Source organism: Canis aureus, chromosome 9 (assembly GCF_053574225.1).
Source record: "Canis aureus isolate CA01 chromosome 9, VMU_Caureus_v.1.0, whole genome shotgun sequence".
Classification (NCBI taxonomy): Eukaryota; Metazoa; Chordata; class Mammalia; order Carnivora; family Canidae; genus Canis; species Canis aureus.
The window spans coordinates 61,815,600-61,835,576 of NC_135619.1; the positions used below are offsets into that span (position 1 = coordinate 61,815,600).

The 19,977-nt window shown below is 37.0% G+C and overlaps 1 non-coding gene across 1 annotated transcript; it reads left to right on the forward strand.

Moving 5' to 3' along the window:
* Positions 1-295: 295 nt before the first annotated feature.
* LOC144321492 (U4 spliceosomal RNA) lies at positions 296-431 on the forward strand. The gene has a single exon (XR_013387140.1). It is a non-coding gene; the product is annotated as a U4 spliceosomal RNA (small nuclear RNA).
* Positions 432-19,977: the final 19,546 nt, after the last annotated feature.

Consider the following 19,977-nt stretch of genomic DNA (forward strand, 5'->3'; position numbering starts at 1 on the left):
AATAAGGAAGGAGCATCTGCTAGCTGGGGGTCTGTCCATCAAGATGAGCATGAATATATATATTCATGAGTATATTTGTGAGTATATACCATTCAGAAGTGAGGTGATCATTGAAATTTCCCTTCTGTGGCTGTTTCCTCTTATTGGTCACGAGTCAGTTGTGTCACAGCCTCCAGGTAAAGTTTCCTGAATCCTCATTCTGGTAGATTCTATATGCATATTGTCTATTACTTGTTTTTTTTTTTTTTGTCTATTACTTGTTCATAAGGATAGTTGCATTTAAAATAAAACTTGTAGCTTTGCGCAGTAGCAGTATCCTTGCCAATGAGGTTTATCTGAGGCAAGATTATTGCTAATTAAAATAAAACTTATGACACTTTCTGCTTACTTAATGGTCAGTTTCTCTTCAGTATTGTAGGATCCTAGAGGGTAGACACAGTATCTTACTCGATTCTCTGCAGGTAGGCAAAAATAAATATTTTAAGGATAAATCAGGATTTGAATGAATATTTAAATCACTTAAATTAGGCGAACATATAATTGATTATACCTATTTGCAAGAGCTTTGAGATCCACAAATATCCAGCATCATGTTTAGGATTCTCATTCTGTCCATTGTCTTATACAAATTATTTGAGCTTCAATAATTTTTAAAAAGTAGATTATTTTTAGACAATGAAGAAGCCATAATGACACCTCTTAATCACTCAAAGTGTGTAGTTTGCATTAAGATTCATTCTTGGTGTTGTACACTTTACAGGCTTTGAAAATCATACAATGACATGGGCCCATCATTATAGTATCATACAGAATAGTTTCATTGCCCTAAAAACTCTCCATTCTCCCTCTATTTATCCCTTCCTTCCCCATAACTCTTGGCAACCATTTATCTCCTTACTCTCTCCATATTTTTGCTTTTTCCAGAATGTCATATGCTTGCAATTATACAATATATAGCCTTTGCAGATTGACGTCTTTCACTTAGTAATATGCATTTATGGTTTCCTCCATGTCTTTTCATGGTTTGCTAGCTCATTTTTTTCAGTGCTGATTAATAATAATAATAATAATAATAATAATAATAATAATGCATTGTCTGGAGGAAAACTGTCTTCCCAAGTGATTGTATCATTTTACATTCCCACTAGCAGTGAATGAGAGTTCCTCTTTCTCTTCATCTTTATCAGCATTTTGTGTTGTCAGGCTCTGGGATTTTGGCCATTCTGAGGATGGTGTAGTGGTATCTCCTTATTTCAATTTGCATTTCCCTACTGACATATGATGTTGAGCCTCCTTTCATAGGCTCATTTGTTACCCATCCAGCTTCTCTGGTGAGATGTCCAGGCCTGTTGCCTATATTCTTTATCAAATTCTCCATTTTTTATTGTTAATTATTTTTAATTTGGAAGATTTATCTGAATTTTTTTCAAAATTTTTACCAAATTATTAATCAATAAACTGTTCAAATAGTTCTCAGAGAACTATTGAACTATTGAACTATTTGAACTATCTTCATGCTTAATCTCCAGTTTAAATGTTTAGGATTAATACTTATGATTTTATCTAAACTCAGTTTTTATTCTGAAACATTTTTAAATAGCAAAGTGAACAGAGATTCTAACAATGAGCATCCTGTGCTTTGATACATTGAACAAAGCAAGGTTTTCGGAAAGTGAATACATAGAGCAGTAAAAAAAAAAAAGAAAAAAAAATATACACACATATATATAATAGAGTACTTTAAGATGTACTTATCTAAAAATATTAAATAAATAGTAATATGGATTTAATTCTAAAAGCCAGACCCAAAAAATGTATAATAAAGTTGAATGCCACAGAGTCCATATTTCCAGCTTTATACTCAACAGTATAATTTCCCAAGAAATATCCAGAAACAGAAAACTCTGACAATATTTGATACCCATATTTAGTTGTAGTCTAAGATTTATAAACATTATTTCAGGTAATTTTAATGAAGGGGGAGAGAGAAAGAACTTCCCTCCTAATTGGCCACTTCACATCCTTAGCCTTTTAGATTTCTAAATACTGTTCCTGCAGGGTGAGCAAAGCCTTCTTGCTATGACTCACTTTCTGTACAACAGCTTGTTAGAGAACGAAAATGGAATTCCCAATTAGAAATATATACATAATGTTCAAGTTATGTCCAGCTCTGCAAATGGAAGGGACAGAAAATAGCAAATGTATTCCATTTACATAAAACAAACACACTTTCCTCTATAGGAGGCATCTATTAAAGCAGGACTCTGCCCAACAAATTTGAGCTTCGTACAAATCCAAATGAGCCAAGAATCTGAGGTTTCTGGTACCCAGTCCTGGCTTTCACAATACGGAATTAAATTTTTTTAGAGAATGGAAAAAAATCAAATTCTATTGTTAATAAGAATTGCTTGTACTGGGGTGCCTGGGTGGCTCAGTCAGTTAAGTGTCTGCCTTTGGCTCAGGTTATGATCCCTGAGGTCCTGGGATTGAGCCCTGCATTGGGCTCCCTGCTCAGTGGGGAGCCTGCTTCTCCCTCTCTCTCTGCTGCTCCTCCCCCTGCTCTCTCTATCTCTCTTTCTTTTTCTTTCTTTCTCTCTCTCTCAAATAAATAAGTAAAATCTTTTTAAAAAAAAGAATTTATTGGACTACCTGAAGCTTGGGAAATTCTTTGAATATTAAAGCAAGCTTTATGAGCTGATGCTGGGAATAATAATACATTCAAGGAAGAGTTTAAAAGATATTGATTGAGGTGCCTGGGTGCTCAGTCAGTTAAGCATCTGCCTTCTGCTTGGTTCTGATCCCAGGGTGCCAAGATCTAGTCCAGTATGGAGCTCCTTGCTCAGCGGGGAGTCTGCTTCCCCTTCTCCCTCCCATGTTCTTTCCCTCTCGCTCTCTCTCAAATAAATGAATCAAATCTTTAAAAAAAAATAAAAGATATTGATCATTCTATTACAATGTGTGTATTGTTGCAAATTGGCAGGCATCACATTCTTTCCAGAGCACATACATTAAAGCCTGATGAAGGAAATGATCCCACTCTGTGAATAAGACTAGAGTTGAACAGCTCTACTCTGCATGGCTGGTGTTGCTCAGGCAAGCTGTTTCAGGAACCACCTATATATCCCGTTGATTTATTCTATAATCTCTTTGGAAGCAGATGTTTGCCTTGCCTGCCAATCAATGACGATTTTATCAAGTGCTCAGTGTGTTCGGTGGAGTATGTGGTACTTGTCCTCAAGGGGCTTATAACTGGTGATTGGATGTCTTGATTAATTTAACAGCTATCTAAAGTAGAACTCTATTTGTGTGCCAGTCCCTACATGGAGCAGCTCTTAATCTCCTCAATATTCCTGTGTGATGGGTGTTTTTATTGCTATTTTACAGATGGGGGAATAAAAGCTCAGAGCCCAAGCTCTCATTTAGTAATGTTAGAATTCAAACCCGAAATGCCATGCTCCAAAAGCCGATGTGATTAATTTTACCTATTTTCTTATGTTGGCTTCCCTTAAGCTTCTCAGAAAGGCTTCCTTCTCACCTTTGCTCTTTTTATGACATAAAATAGCTTTATTTGCATTGGACATCCTTTACACTGGTGACAGTCATCTTAGTATATTTGTAGGCCAGAATAACTTCAGAGGAAACCAGGGGAAAAAAATGAGGAGAATTATCCAATATTGAAAAATGCTCTATATGTTGATGAGAGAAATTTTTGCTTGGTCAGTATGTTGAGAATCTTAATTTTTTACAATGAAAATTCACTCTGGGCTGAATAAACGCCCTTGCCATTAGCAACAGTAGTAACAATTCATTTAGGGCCTCTTTTCCCTACAAACAGTGTTTCCAATGACATAACATAGTAAAATGATATTTTGGTCTCAGAGAATTAAAAATAAAGTATTTATGGAAATAGCAGTATTACGTTTTGGTAGATTAGGCTTAATCAAATTACTTGAATATATGAAAGGCAACAAGCTGCATAGGAATGTGCCATAGAAATAAAGATGCTAAGTAAGCATCCCGTGTGGTAGTGATCATCTGGATTCTTGGACAACCGCCCCACCAGCCAGACATCTCAGAGAGGCCTGTACTGACATGTGTGGTCAATTAATCACGCTTCATTCAGTGAAGTACTGATAAAATGTATTGACATTTTATTATTATTATTTATTTTACTCATTTATTATTTAATTTATTATTTTGATGATTATTAATATGTTACAACTATTTTTTCACATTTTAAATAGTATTTATTGAAAAAGCAAACAACTTAGCTATTCAATAAGCATTTACCGAACATTATTTAATGATTCAACACATTTTCATAGCACTTACTATGTGCCAAATATTGTTCCAAGATCTTCACAGATAGGAATTATTTATTCTTCTTAACTTTCTTTGTCTCCTTTTTTTAAAAAAAAAAAGGTTTTATTTATTTATTTGAGTGACAGATCAAGAGAGAGAGAGGGAGCACAAGGGTGGGGGGAGGTATAGAGGGAAAGGGAGAAGCAGATTCCCTGCTGAGCAAGGAGCCAAATATGGGGCTCGATCATGGCTCAATTAGGGTTCAATCTTGGCTTGGTTGGGGCTCAATCCCAGGACCCCAAAGATCATGACCTGAGCCAAAGGCAGATGCTTAATACACTGAGCCACCAGGTGCCCCTACTTCCTTAGCCTTCTTAACAGTAGATAAACTATTATCCAACTTTACAGTTGAGGAAACTGAGGCAGAACAAAGCTAAAAAAGTTAGCCATGGTCAATTCATGCAGCAAATACCTGGCTCTAGGATTCAAGCTATTAACTGTTATAATATGTGCCTGTCTCTTTCTACGGAAATTGTCTGGATTTTTTTTTTCTTTGGTCTGGATGATTTAGCCTTGAAGAAATAATGTGATGAGAAGACTCATTTTGGTCATGGTACAATAAAAGAAAAAGAAAATATTTCCTAGCAACATTTAAGAAAACTCATAAGAAAAATAATTTATTGGGTCAGATATGAAATATACATGTTCTTAAAAATTCAGTGCCCTAAGGATCAGACCTAATTGGTCAGATAAATGAATGTGAGCAAATCCACACTGCTTCTTAGCCACAGGAATGTTTGGGGGGAAACATTAATTTCAAGGCTATATTGAATTTTATTTTTTATTTTGAAATTAAGACATGTGCATTTGTGAAGCTCCTTCTCTCCGTGCCACCCACTTCTGTGTGGTATTTATCACCGCAAATGTCAGCAGATGGGAGTCTTGGTTGGTTGAACTATCTGTAGAATTGTCTCTGTTCTCCGTTCTTCTGGTCACAACGTGGGCTAAAACAAAGACTTGCAGGAGACATTCTGGCTGACACTGTGTGCCATTTCCTGCCCACCCTCATACTGAATGCAGAGGTGTAGTTAGTGAAAATTGCTTGACAAATCAGGGGAGGAATGCATGGTGCAGGGGAACGGATCCTTATTTCCATTTTATACTAGAAGGGCATGACAGCTATGCTATAAGTCAGATGTGCCCTGTGGAAGGTTTGGTCATGCTTGAATAAAACCCTGTGTTTATTTTGAGACTCGTGGATCTGAAAAATCCATATTTATTTGTGTTAGCAAATTATCCAAAATTCTTGATTTTCACAGTCTTCCAGTTGAATCTGTCTGCACAGATCACATAGTTCGCACACAAGAGAATCAGTTATCATTAGCCCACTCTTCTCTTTGGAACTCCCCAATCTGTGGTTAATTTCCTCAGCCAGAAAGAGGAGTCAGTTTCTGAGAATGGCATCTTGTTTTATTTACACAAATAGGCGTGTTCCTTACAAGAATTTCCATGACATTTGAAATGGGAAATGACTAGTTTCTCACCCAATATTACTGTCAAAAATTATATGCAGAGGGCTAGGTTTCCAGGATGAGGGTTTTAAATAATATATAGCACATGTGCATACTATAAACAAAAACATATTTGAAGTACGTGAATAATGCGCTAGGTGGGTTTTTTTTATTGTTTTCTTTCTTTTTGAAGAGGGAACAAGTAAAATAAGCCCTGTTTCCATCCGAGAGAATTAAATGTCTCTTATTTGCAGAAAACAATTTGGCTGATCATGTTTAATCAAATTATTCATGTGTGAGGGCTGGTATATTTTCTTTGTGGGAGCGACAAGCTGAGTAGAAATATGCCATCATTATAGAGCCTCTGTGAATGAACATACTCCTTGTGGTCATCTTATTGTCCACTGTTGGCCAACTGAGGAAGACAATCAGACATTTTTAAAGTACTGGTCACCTACTAATTTCAGACCTTCTCCTATTATCTTTTTCCACTTTCCTCTCCTCACTTGATAGGGATAGAGGACGGGCCAGATTTTTTTTTTTTTTATGTGAATGTGAAGCAAAAATATGTTCTTAAATATACCCTTCAAAGACATTCCAGCGGTAAATGTAATCACATTGTGGTAAAAATTCCCTTTCTCGACAGTTTCTGATGTATTTAATAGCAATTGGCATTCTCACTTTCTCTTTCCTTCTCTCCCTCCACCTCGCCTCTTCACAGAGGCCTGATTCTTTTCCAACTGGTTTGCCACAGAAAGAGGGAGAGAAAGAAATTTGGGACTCAAATGACAACTGAGGAAGATGGTGGGAAGTGCTCAGCTGTGAACCCTCTGAATGTTGTAATAGGAATCAGATGAGCAAGTGACATCACTATGGTTCAGTCACTCGTTTGGCAAAAATCTGGTCTCAATTTTTGAGTTGCCTAGGAGCAAACATAATATTTAAGCAAAATAGGTTATAAAATCAGTATGTTAGCTGGTATCATGTAAGCCAGTCATTTTATCACGTTAAATATCTACAAAACACTCATGTACATTAATGAGACACTGGGATTTAGAGCAGGGAACAGGACATTGGGACATCAAAACAAATAAGGAAGAGTTAATGTCCCCATGACTCATGTGCTTTGAAGGGTCATGTCTATAGCTAGCTCCTCACATAGCACTAGAGCAGTTTACCATGTGCCTTGAAAATGGGGTGGGGGAAAGGGGGTATGGGACGCTTTTATTTTTCTTTACCACTGTCTCTAATGAGTTACAAAGACTTTCCCTTCTTCTTTTCCCTTCTCTCTATCTCTCTATGTCCTATTTCTTGGGCCAATCTCAACAGTTTTCTTACATTGTTGAGCTATGAAAAAATCTCCTCTAGTTGACTTCAATACTTAATCCTCCAGCCTGGCTGTCCTTGTGTAATGTCAGCTCTATCTGGAAGCCCAAGAAGGAGTGCTCTTTAGCCAGATTTGGGGTGAGACTCCTTATGGCAGAGCTTCCTGAACGCCACCCAGTCTTCAGTCCGTGTCCTTCAGTGTGATCACTCACCCTCTTGGTAATGTGGTCTGCGCACCAGCCATCCAACCCTGTGGGTGAGTTGGTAGCCAGAGGGTGGATGCTGAGTTCTCTGCTATGGTGTCCGTGGCACTCCACAGGGTACCCAGCCATTTGTGCCAAAACAAAAGGTGCCAAGTGTAGTCAGCTCTATTGGTGGCCCATCTCTGTGCTCGAGTATCTCTTTCTAGATCTGTTTCCCTCATATCAGGGAAGTGCAGAAAGAATAAACACGGTTACTACCTAAACTGGTACCCACTGTGGGAAGGAGGTAACATTCCTCTTGCAGAAGTCCTGCAGGTTTATAAGTAATTTTCTTGGTGCCACCCTCACTAGATACGGGGCACTTGGCATCCCTTTCTCTGTAGGGATCAGAGGGAAAGCTCTAGCATTCTGCAGTTCAATGCCTCTCAGATCTGAAGATCCTTTGTGTTCTTAACTTTATAAAGCTGGGGGAGCGAGGGCAGAGCTGAAAGCAGGGGTTAAGGCACAGAGTTTATTCTTATCAAACCCCGAGGGAGGCATCTGGCCCTCACTCTGGGCATGTTCCTCTTTGGAATATTGGCTACTTTGTGTCCACTTCTCCTGGACTTTGAGTTTTAGTTCCTCAATTCCAGGCACAAAGGTGTCTCTAAAACTTATGTGACGCTCTCTTAGCACTACGGGCGATCGTTACTCTACAAGAGGGATAATTTTCAGTTATGGAACCAATTAAAAGTGCGGTTACATTTCGCATTTTGAGTTGTGACCAAATGCCAGATTTTTTCCTGCTCTGTCATTCCTGTCACCCCTTTTGGGTCCCTTCCTACCCTAGATACGCTCCAAGTTCAAGAGAAGAATAATTCATTTTATTACCTGTTTGAAGTATTCCTCCTCCACCTTGAGAGCCCAGGACAGTCAAACATAAAGAAATCCTACTGCACCCATGTGGCCCCCAGTGTTCATCAAATATCCTGCTGAAGAAATAATCAGAAGACTGAAAAAGTCAGGCTTATCAGCTCTTGATCCCTTGCTTCATGTGGTCTAGATGACAATCGTAAAAAATAATAATGATAATTATACATGTGAACAAAAACAGACAAAGAGCTAAAGTCTTTGTAAATGTTATGGTGTTCATTATGGAATATTTTATTTGAGATAAGGAAATAGGAAGTCATCTTCCTATTTCATGGATTTGAAATCTGACAAATTGAGGCACCCAGTGGCTTATCCCAGTTCTCATAATGGGAGTGGCTGAGGGAGCCAAATACAAAGCGTGGGCTTTTTAAATTCCAGGCTGGAGACGCCCGGCTGCATGCACTTTGCTTAAAAGAGGTATCTTCCTAACTAACATTCTGGATCTATCCCTTTATAAGATCAAGCTCCTTTATCCGAGGGGGCTCTGGCACATTCGAGAACCTCAAATTGCAGGAAGTAATTGAGGATGGCTTACTGTGATGGTTCACATCATATGCGACCCTTATGAGGTCGCTGAGCTATGTGGGTTAATGCCGCTATGTCCTAGCCACGGAAATGATCTGTAGGAATGGTTAGTTGACTGTGTCACTCCAAACCTCAAATATGTATAATGCTACTTTCAGTCAAGTCAGATGAGTTTAGAGCCCTTCCACACGGCATGTAGTTACTGTGACAGCAACAGCTATGCATGAACTCCACATTCCACCCAACAGCGCCTCAGCATTCCTCACCTGTAGATGCAGGTTCTTCTGAGGATACTATCTTGGGCTTTCCCCGTCTTGTTTGTAAGAAGCAACACTGAGATGAACCAGGTCTCAAAACTCAGAAGGAAGTTCTGACGGGGCAGGATTATTTAGGGGATTTTTTAAAACTTGGCTTCTGAAGAAGAGCAGCTGAATTACAGCATGTAATAGGACTGTAGTGATTTCTGAATGAGGAGGGAAAAATGTCTTTAAAGGCAGAGAACTCTGTCCACATATGCAAACGTGTTTATACAGACACATCCACGCATAGGCTGATAAACACGATTTTTTCTTCCTTTCTTTTTAGTGCAGGAATAGAATTTGGCCAATACTTTAAAAGCATCATGTTCTCTGCTTCCAAAGTTGTTTTTTTATTTTTTATTTTTTTCAAAACACGGGCAGCATAATGCTCACTGGTAAGGATGAATTGGAATAGTATTTTTTTCTATATTTCATGTGTTACTAAATTCCCCATATTCTGTTTCCCTCTTAGTAAAAATAAATAGGTCCTAGGTTTCTGCATTTATAGCAGATGCCACACAGTGATGAGCAACTTGCCTCACCTGACAGAGAACTATATCCATTTTTTATTAGTTCCAGTTCTCCTGGTAACCGAAATTCTTAAGGAAGAAGATGCTCTGTACTGATGAAGTCAGTGCTCTCTCCAGAGTCGAACAAATTGTCTTTCTTGTGAGTGCTGATTCCTTCAACGCCCTCTGGAGCTTGTCAAGGATGAAGAAGGTCAAGAATAGCTCTCCCATTTTAAGCTACATGACAAAACAGCATAAAGTGTCCCATTTCAGCAAGACTGCATGAAGTTTATTCCTGTCATTGGTGCAATCAAATCAAATCTGTTCCCCAGAAGTCAAATGTATTAGCTCCATTCTTATATATATATATATATATATATATATATATATATATATATATATATAAAATTCAAGAATTAGAGAGCCATCTACTGGCCTAAGCTTCCTAAGTGGTTTTCAAAACAGCTAGGGGCCTATCATGAAGAAGTGAATCATAGGCCCAAACTTTAAGCTGAACAAAAGGTATGTACCTTTCCCATTATATGTGGGAGAAAAGAAGTAAATGCTTTCTTCTTCTGAGATGAAAGAAGAAAACAGAAGTACAATTCTGCTGGAAGAATGGGACAAAACGGAGTCTATATTATATAAGTAAAATAAAATGATAATGATATTAATTAACCAATTAATTCATTGGCAAGTAGTTATGAAAAATGTGCTACATGTTTAGGGATTTCTTTTCTAGAATAATTACAAGACATGCTAATTCTTGTCAGAGAATTTAGGTGCGGATTTCAAATAAAAGAAAACAAAAATAGGACACTGAATGCGTGATACAGCATTTCTGTCATCAAAGCAAATATACAGGACTTACAGTTAGAACACCTAAGTCTACATGTTGCATATTCCACTTGGGAACCTGATAACCTGGGGCAGTTAACTAAGCCTTCGATGTTGTGTCTGAAAATTGAGGAAAATACTACATGCCTCATAATTTACTATGGTAATATGTTTGAATTTTAAAAATGTTATATATATGCAGGGTATAAATGTTGGCACATAAAGTCTAAATGCATTAAATCCTGAGATCTAAACACTGCAAGAGGAGTTGTTAAGGCTAGAGTACTTATGGGTGGTATTATAAAGAAGGCCTGAGTAATGTGTTCATAGGTGAACGTGAGTTGGGTGGGCATTTTACAAAGTATTTAAGTAACCTACACATAGAACACAGCCATCTGAGGGGGAAAAAATGTTAAGATACATGATTTCCCCATGGCTGGTAGCAGTTTAATTTATAAGTGAAGTGTTTGAAGGATGGGAGGGAGGATGGACTAAGTGTAATTTAATCTCTAGCTAGCCGAATGTGGGTTTTAAAAAATCAGCGAGGGAGAGAATAGAAAATCAAGTATGGAATAAAATGAAGCAAGGGAAGATGATAGAGATAAAGTTTCTGAGCACATTAAGCTGGAAAGGGAGACTTCATAAAATAGAAATGAAAATGTTGAAAGAGTCAAATTACCTTGGGAAGCAGGAAGCAAAAACAATCATGTTAATGACTGAAATATCTGGGCTATCTAGAGGTTTCTGTCAGCGTTAGGACGTAAGGTGAGGGTAACTTGTTACAGACTCCTGGCAGTGGAATGCAGTGACCCCTAGAAGAGCAGTGCTCCTTTCATTCAGAGCACATGGAAGAGCATGAATTTGGAACCCAACTAGACAAAAGATCTGAGATTCCTGGGAGGGGTCTTTGCAGAGGGAATTCTAAAGTTTACCCTTTGCTTCAAGTATAAATGCAGGTATGAATGTTTCTTCTTTGCATGACTTCATATTAAAAAAAAGCATCGTGTTTCTTTAGAATGTAGTAATAAAAAAGCCTGAAACCATCGTTTTCCTTGTCAGTTTGCATAATAATAGTGAGTAATACAGCTATCGTTAATTTTTAGACAATGAAGCTAGATTAATCCTGGGGCATCTTGTGTGTTTTCCAAAGCCTTCCATATATTTAGTAGCAATGAAAGAGCAGATTTCACCTTCAATGTTTCTAATTAAAAAAAAAACAAAAACCTCATTAAACATGATTTGTATCAACATTCACAGAATTAATGCAAAATGCTTAGGAAGCTTAAATTCTTATATTCTATTTTCCGGATAAAACATTTAACTATCCACAGTCTTTATTTGTAATACAGAATTCAAACAAACTCCCTTTTTTTCTCACTCATACCATCTTCCAAAGCCCAATTTACAGGATACCTCCTTCTTGAAGCAAGTTAATTCTTGGTACTGGAAAAGTCTGAAGGTGAAACTCAGGCGCTCTTAGCGCAGTCTGCTTCTTTAAAGGAGCATCGCCACCTACAATGAACTAAGCTCATGAGTATGTGTTTCTTATTTGGCTTTCATTCCTTTCCTAATTGCACTGCAAAATATCTCTTTTGCATTCAAACATTAATTTTCTCTCTCAGATGAAAATTCCATATCCTCCCCTCTGAAGCCCCAGAGGTCTTAATGGATTCCTCACTTATGGTATTTTTATTTCCCTTGCATTTTAATTAGTGTTGTCCTTAATAGAGTCTAGCATAAGGTGTGACTTAAAATAGATGTCACCCTCTGAGAGGGGTCAGGGGGTTGGCGGATTCCTCTCTTACACAATGCAAACCACAAGCGCACACTCACACATATCTTAGCCCCTACTACACATCTCTTAGCCCATATCGGGAAGGAAGAACAAGGCACCTCAGCCACTAGGAGTCCTGCTGTGTTGATTAGGTCATTTATGCCAGCCATGGACTCCTTGTAGCAGATTAAAAGATCTAAGAAGAGGTTGGCAAAACTAGCTAGAGATCAAAATTACCTGGAACTTAAAAAAAGAAAACAATAAATAAAACACCTTACCTAAGCCTTATCTTAGAAATTCTAAATTATAGTCCCCACCAGGATTGAGTCCTAAAAGTTGTGTTTTAAAAAGCCCTTAGTGATTCTTAATGCAATCATCCTACAATTCACATCTGAAACCACTGGCTAATTCAAAAATACCTGAAATTAGCTAAATCTTGAGATCCGCATTTACATTAGTTTGAGGTTATTTATGCCTTCTACCTTCTAAGCAAGCCAACAAGAATTCCTTGTAAGATTTGAGGGCTCAAGTCCTATTTAATGTTTTGTTTGCCTTCCTTTGCCTTGTTTTGTATGTTTCTACCTCAAAGTCCATTCTGGGCGGAATACATTTTTGCAGGCAGTCTCCTGGATACTGTGTTAGAATTCAGGACATGCTAGCACAAGCTAAATTCCCCAGTCCCACCCCTGAATTTCCAATACTTCTAACAGTTACAGCTTTATCCTGGTTTAATAAGGTGAATTTAAGGTGAATTAAATTAAAAGTTAAGGTTAGAATTTGAGAAGAAGCCATCAAATCATTAAGGCACACTTTTTTTTAACAGAGATAAATTGAGTACAAAACCATAATTCAAGCCATATTTTATAGCCTTGGAAATCTTTGGAGAGCTGTGGCTAAGTGTGTGGATTTTCACATCAAACCATCGAAGTTCAAAGCACATGTTCCATTTGTTTGCAATTATGCTGACATCGTTTCATCTCTCGAAGACTCAGTTTCTTCATCTGTCAAATGGTGATAATTATCCTGTTCACATCCTACAGTTGTCACGAGGATCGCATGGCCTAATCCATGTAATGTTCTTAGCACAGTATTCAGAAAATAAGTACTAACACCTGCTAGTTAACACTATTTTTACTATATTATTATCATCCTATTGCAAATTTAATACAGGCACACCTCAGAAATATTGTGAGTTTGGTTCCAGGCTACTACAATAAAGCGAATATTGCAATAAAGTGGGTCAATGGGTATTTGGTTTCCCAGTGCATCTACAGTTATACTGATACTGTGCTATAGCCTATTATGTATGCAATAACATTACATTTTTTAAAAAAAAGTATACATGACTTTATTTAAAATAGTCTATTGCTAAAAAAAAAAAAAATGCTAACCATCACCTGAGCTTTCAGCAAGTCATAATCATGGATTGCAGAAAATCATGACAGATAAAATAATGGTGATGAAAAAAGAGTTTGGAATATCACAAGAATTACCAAAATGTGATAGAGACATGGAGTGAGCAAATGGTGTTGGAAACATGGCACCAATAGACTTGCTCAATGCAGGGTTGCCCCAAATCTTCAATGTGTAAAATAATGCAATATCTACAAAGTACAATAAAGTGAAGCTCAATAAGATGAGGGGTGTCTTTAATAGATACCCTGAAACAGAGAATTAAGGCTGGTTTTCTTGCTTTTGTTCATTCCTAGTACCCTTGACAAGAAAATCTCCAATACTGTGAAGCCCGAGATGATATTCATCACAAGTAGGTGCACTCAGTGCTTGGACTATTGCCTCTTACAGTGAACTAAACGCTTGAGCAAGTGTTCCTCATGTGTCCCCTCTGCTTTCACTTGTTCCTCAAGCTCACTGCAAAGTATCTCTCGCAGGTGGAATTCACAGCCTGGGGAAACTTTGATTGTAACCCAGCAACTCTCTTTGGGATCATAGAAAAGTTGTTTAAGCTCCCTCTTTCTTATTCCGACTTAAAAAAAAAAAAAAAATTCAGTCCCAAACTTCAGCATTCCTACTGAAAAATAGTAGGATGGCACTATGGAAATAAATAGATGAAAAGTAAAACCTTGGGTGGCCCCAGTGGCTTAGCGGTTTAGCGCTCCTTCCACCCAGGACGTGATCCCAGATCCCGGGATCGAGTCCCATGTCAGGCTCCCTGCATGGAGCCTGCTTCTCCCTCTGCCTCTGTCTCTGCCTCTCTCTCTCTCTTTGTATGTCTCTCATTGATAAATAAAACTAAAATCTTAAACAAAAAAAAAAAAAAAAAAAGCAAACCTTCAAGAAAAAGAAAAAGAAAAAAAAAAAAAAAGAAGAAGAAGCAGGTATGTGTGTAATGACCCAGACTTTTGCCTCTACCATTTGGCTAGTTTTCATCTTGGACTTGCTTATTGTTGTGGATTGAATAAATTGATCTCCTGACTGTCAGAGGTGGATAGATTCTGTACGTCTCAGACAATCCCTGGTTTTGGTATTTCGTAGCTGCTGCAACATGCTGGGGGGGGGGGGGGTCGGTTATCTGTGCATATTTAGGCCTTTGAAAATGATCTCAGTATGAGCTGTTAAATGTTATTGGATTTGGTCAATATTCTATGTGAAGTGGTAAGTACAGCTCAGCTAAGTCACCTGACAAGTCCCTGCATTTAAGGATTTAATTTATAACACCTTCCAGAACAAAGGAATAAAACTAAACTACCACTTAAACTCACATTATATGATATTTCTATGTATCTCAATTCCACCAGCGGAACCAGCTGGACAACTGAAGAGTGTCTTACATTTTCATAACTGGAGTATCCTAAAAATTTCCCTCCTCACATGGTGGCTCAAGGAGTCTTCTTCCTATTTAACTGCAGCGCCACTTTAAACAGATACGTATGCATTTACAACTGTCATGAAATGTCAATTGTGCATGCATTTTTTTAGTCTAAAATATAATTTTTTTTTCCAGACATGAAGCGAACTTCTCAGGATTGAAGAGTAAACATCTGTAGAGATACAACAGTGGTTGCAAGTGCAGGTTCAGTGGTCTGCCCAGGACCATTGGCAGGATATAAGTGAAATCAAAAGCAGGCATTCTGAAAATTAGTATTTTAGTATTGCTTTTGGATGTGTCTGATGTGACTGAAGGACACAATTGACATTATAATGTGTCTTGAAGAAGATTGTTTTGAATGGAAAGAACAGGATGACCTATTAACTTCATGAACTTAGAGGCCCAACTCTTCCCAGGTCTGGGAACTTCCCCGTCATGAGTCCTTTTAAATAAGGTTTGTGTCTCTCTCCTCTCCTGGAAATCCAGTGATTCCTATACTGGTCCTTTGGGTGATGATAGTCCATTAACTGTGTTGCCTTTCTCTCTTTTTCCTTCTTTGGGTCTTTGCTGTCCTCTGACTAGGTTGTTTCTAAGCTCCCATTGTCTAACTCACTGAATCCGACTTCTGTCTGGCTCTCCTGCCATTGATAATTGCTACTGTTTTTTATATCATTCACTGAAATCTTCAGTTTCAGAATTTCCATTTAGTTCTTTTTATGATTTCTATTTCTGTGTTACATCACCATGACCTTGATGTATTGTTTTCCTGACTATGTTGCATTGTCTATCTGTGTTATCTTGTAGTTCCTTGACTTTCTTCAAAATAGCTATTTTGAATTCTTCATCAGGTAATCACAGATCTCTGTGTCTTTGGGTTTGGTTATTGGAAGATTATCATATTCTTCCGGTGATGTCGTGTTTCCCTGATTCTTCACATTCCTTGGAGTTTTTGCATTGCTGTTTGCATCTGAAGTAGAGGTCACCTCCCCCAATCTTTACTAGTTACCTTCAGGTTATACGTTTATTTGTGGACAGATGCTAAATTTTAAATATGGAAGGGAGGAAAAAATAAGATATGTCTTGTAGGCATATAAGGATGTGGATATCACTCCAGACCATATCTTTATTAAACACTTTTTATATTTTATTCATCATGGATTTTTGCATTCATTTTTAAGATTCTTTTAAATATTGTATTAAAATATTATTTATCTTAGTTATTCATTTTTTAGATCCTCTTTCAAATTGTGTGTCCTAAAGGTGGCCCTATCTACCTTACCCTCATCTTGGCACTGCTTTTCTGATTGCTCACTCTGCAAAAAGAACTAGTTACCTTCTCTCTATTATTTTGTACAAAATTATATCATTACACATATTATACAATAAGGCTTACACATCTTTAAGCATTGCCTATACACATTTAATCCTCAAAAATTTTAAGTTAGGTATTCCCATTCCACAGATGTGAACACTGATATTTAGAGATGATACAGATTTATCCATAACTCTATGCTAGTAAGTGGCAGACCAGGGATGTGAATTCCAGTCTAACTGCAAATCCTTCACCTCTATTTATTTTTTTAATTTTTTTTATCAAAGATTTTATTTATTATTTATTTATTTGTTTGTTTGTTTATTTGTTTATGTGAGTGAGAGAGCATGAGCAAGGGGAATGGCAGAGAGAGAGGGAGAAGCAGACTCCCCACTGAGCAGGGAACCCAATGTGGGGCTCAATCCCAGGACCCCGGGATCATGGCAAGAACCAAAGTTTTAACCAACTGAACCCCTAGGCATCCCCGAATCCTTCACTTTCAAACAGAAGACTGTATTGAAAATATCTTTAGCCTGTGTCAGCCCCTGAAGGAAGAAGAAGATCTATACTGTTTCTGTTGCAGTTGGGAAGGATAATTATGAAGGTTGTAGCTCCTCCATCAATCAATGGAAAATGAGTTATCTCATTTAAAGAATTGAGAGTTCTTACAGGGAGACTCTAGGTCAGCTGCCTGACGCTAATTTGCTTCCCAAAGTTGTACCCACAGTTTTTGGCTCTTACATTCCATATTCCCTAGAATTGCCACTTTTTCTTTGGTACTCAACACACATTTAATAGCAATCAATACGCACTTTCAACTGTCACTGACAGGGGAAGGTGGAGTCTTACTTCCCAATATTTCAGAGTAACTTGCTCCTGCAAAACTATTAGGTCTGTGTGACTTGTTGGCCCATCAGGCCTCAAATAAAGTTATTTCAATAGATAATGAAAGTCTTCTAAGCTCACAAGACAAGGGAAACCTTAATTAAGATCAATGAAGAAAAAAAAATCTGTAAAAACAATTAAGCACTGAAGTTGACTCCTTTTAATTTGGGGTCTGAAGGTCTTCTTGGGAAATTACTAAATCACTGGATGATTTAATTTGGCTGCCTTGAATTAAGTTTCAGTGGATTAGAAATGGTCTCTTAGATATTGTATAATGTATAATCCTGAGAAGCATTATAGGAACAGTAAAAATCCAAAGAAAAAAAATAAAACATTTAAGGAGGCAATTAGATGGTGGAATCAGCTGTCTTCTGGAATAGATTCTTTCAGTTGAACTATTTTACGGGCTGTGTGTTCCAGGAAAAATTAGTTGGAGCCATTTTCTCTGAGAAGTAAATGGAAGTTTAAATAGAAATTTTACTCAGAGAAGGATCTATGTTTCAGTCTCAGATATTTTTTTTTCTGGAATTCAATGTATTGAAATAAATTAAGTCAGTAAACAAAACAGAATCATGATTGCATAATTTCTTTATAAAATGTTATATAAAGTAGGCAAAGTCATGAATGTTAATAGGAATAGCTGTCTTGTTACTCATTTGAATAGGCATTTGTGGTTTCTATGGCTTAGCATTAGTTGAATTTCCTTTGGGAGAACACCTCTTATCTTCCTTTCTATATGGTTTTTGGTTTTTGTGGGGCTAACTTACCCCAGGTCCACTGGATACATGTGATTGAACTCAAAGCCAATTTGCCAGTTCATTTACTGAGATCAGGGATGGATATGTGATTCAGTTCAGTCCAAAAGTTAACAAAGAATACAAAAATGAGGCCTAAGAAAAAAAAAAAAAAAATGAGGCCTAAGGCTTTATGTTTAAATGACTGAAGTAGGAGAATATCCCTCTCTCTCCTTTTATGGGCTTGAACCAAGATCATTTGAGCCTGAATCTTCTAGAGTCACCATGTGAAGAGAAAAAAGATAGAATACAAAACCTAATGATATACCATTTGGACTCCTGGATCAAACCTATTCTGAAACCAACATCTAAGTCTTTAAGACTATTACTCTTTCTGCCATAATTTGGTTTTCTCTTGTTTGTAAATAATGAAGTAAGTATCTCTGAGGAAGCTTATTATCTCTCATCTGACTTTGAATCAGGTGATACCATTTCATGAATAAAATGTATACCTTTGCTCAGGCTAGATTAATAGGAAATAACTAATTCTCATTCTCTGAGAATATATATATATATATCGTAAGGAAAGCTTTCTCAGAGAATATACATATATATATTTCCATAAGGAAGATACTTGATCTATTTGGAAATTTTTCTCATTCATCTCAAATTTGCATATGTGCAACCATTGAATAGGCCCTTAAAAAATGCAGCTTTTAAATTTTATGAGGCCCATTCTCTTCTGAAAGTATGACTTAAGCCAATAGGGCATCATAAAACAAGATAATAACCTGAGATTTCACAATTTATTATATAGGACTGATCTTACTATGGTCAATTGACAGTAGTAATAGGCAGACAAGGAAGGAAGAGAGAAAGCTATAGTTCCAAAGTGAATTCAGGGTAGCAATGGTTGAATAATGGCTGAAGAGCATTACATTGAAACAAGGCTTAAGTAATTTGAAATATTATTTAAATCAATATGACCTAGTTTCTTTAATTTGCTGTATCTATGAACTGTTGTTAAGGAAGTTACTATTGTACCTATCATGAAAATGGATTATTTCTGATAATTAAATCGCTTCCTAAAATGTTTATTAGGGGTAAAAAAGAGAGACAGCCAAACTAATGATATACAGTTGTATGAATTTTCACTTCCTTGGTTGACTCAGTCTTGCATGAACACAGTCCTTAGGAAACTCATGCCCAAATACTTTGGTTAATGATGAACTTGCTCTGCAATTGTTTAACTCCCTTTGGCTTTTCTTTCTCATCTGTAATGGGTGACATATCCCCCACTGAGTCACTTTTGACTTTAAATTATGAAATGATGCCAAAGCTTTTTGCAAAAATAAAGTGTTCTCTATGTGATTCATAATCAAAATAATGATGTTAACCTCTACAGTCTCCTAAAAATAATTGTGCTTCATAGACTCCAAATCAGTACAGCTGGCTTGAGTTTCATTTTTAAACTCACATTAAGTTAGAAGCATTTGATCAAGTAAACCTAACTTAAAAGCAATAGACAAGCTAAAGAGGAGATGGAGTGTCTAGTTAAGAAGAAATCAAGTGGAAAGAATCAGACAGTGGTTTTTGGCAATTTGTATACATAAACACAGGTCTATTCCCAAAAGCAAGGAAGTAATTCCTTGTTTAAAACAAAACAAAACAAAACAATTAACAATGACAACAAAGAAAGGATTGATAAAGCCAGAATGAGTCCATACCCTTTGAAAAAACAATGGTAATAGTTTTCATTTATTGAGGGTACTGTTTGCAGGAGAAACTAGCTAAGTTACACACATATATTTTCCAAATTATTTCATATAACAACTTCTGGAGTTGTGTATTATTAAATCCCACATTTTACAGAAAAAGAAACTGAAAATTCAAGAGGTTAACTAGCTTTACCAGAATTATAAATTAGTTAATGGCCAAGAGGTGTTCACACAAAGCTTGGTTAGTTGCCAGAAACTATAACTTACGGCAAGAACGACCATATACCCCACGTATTAGGTCAT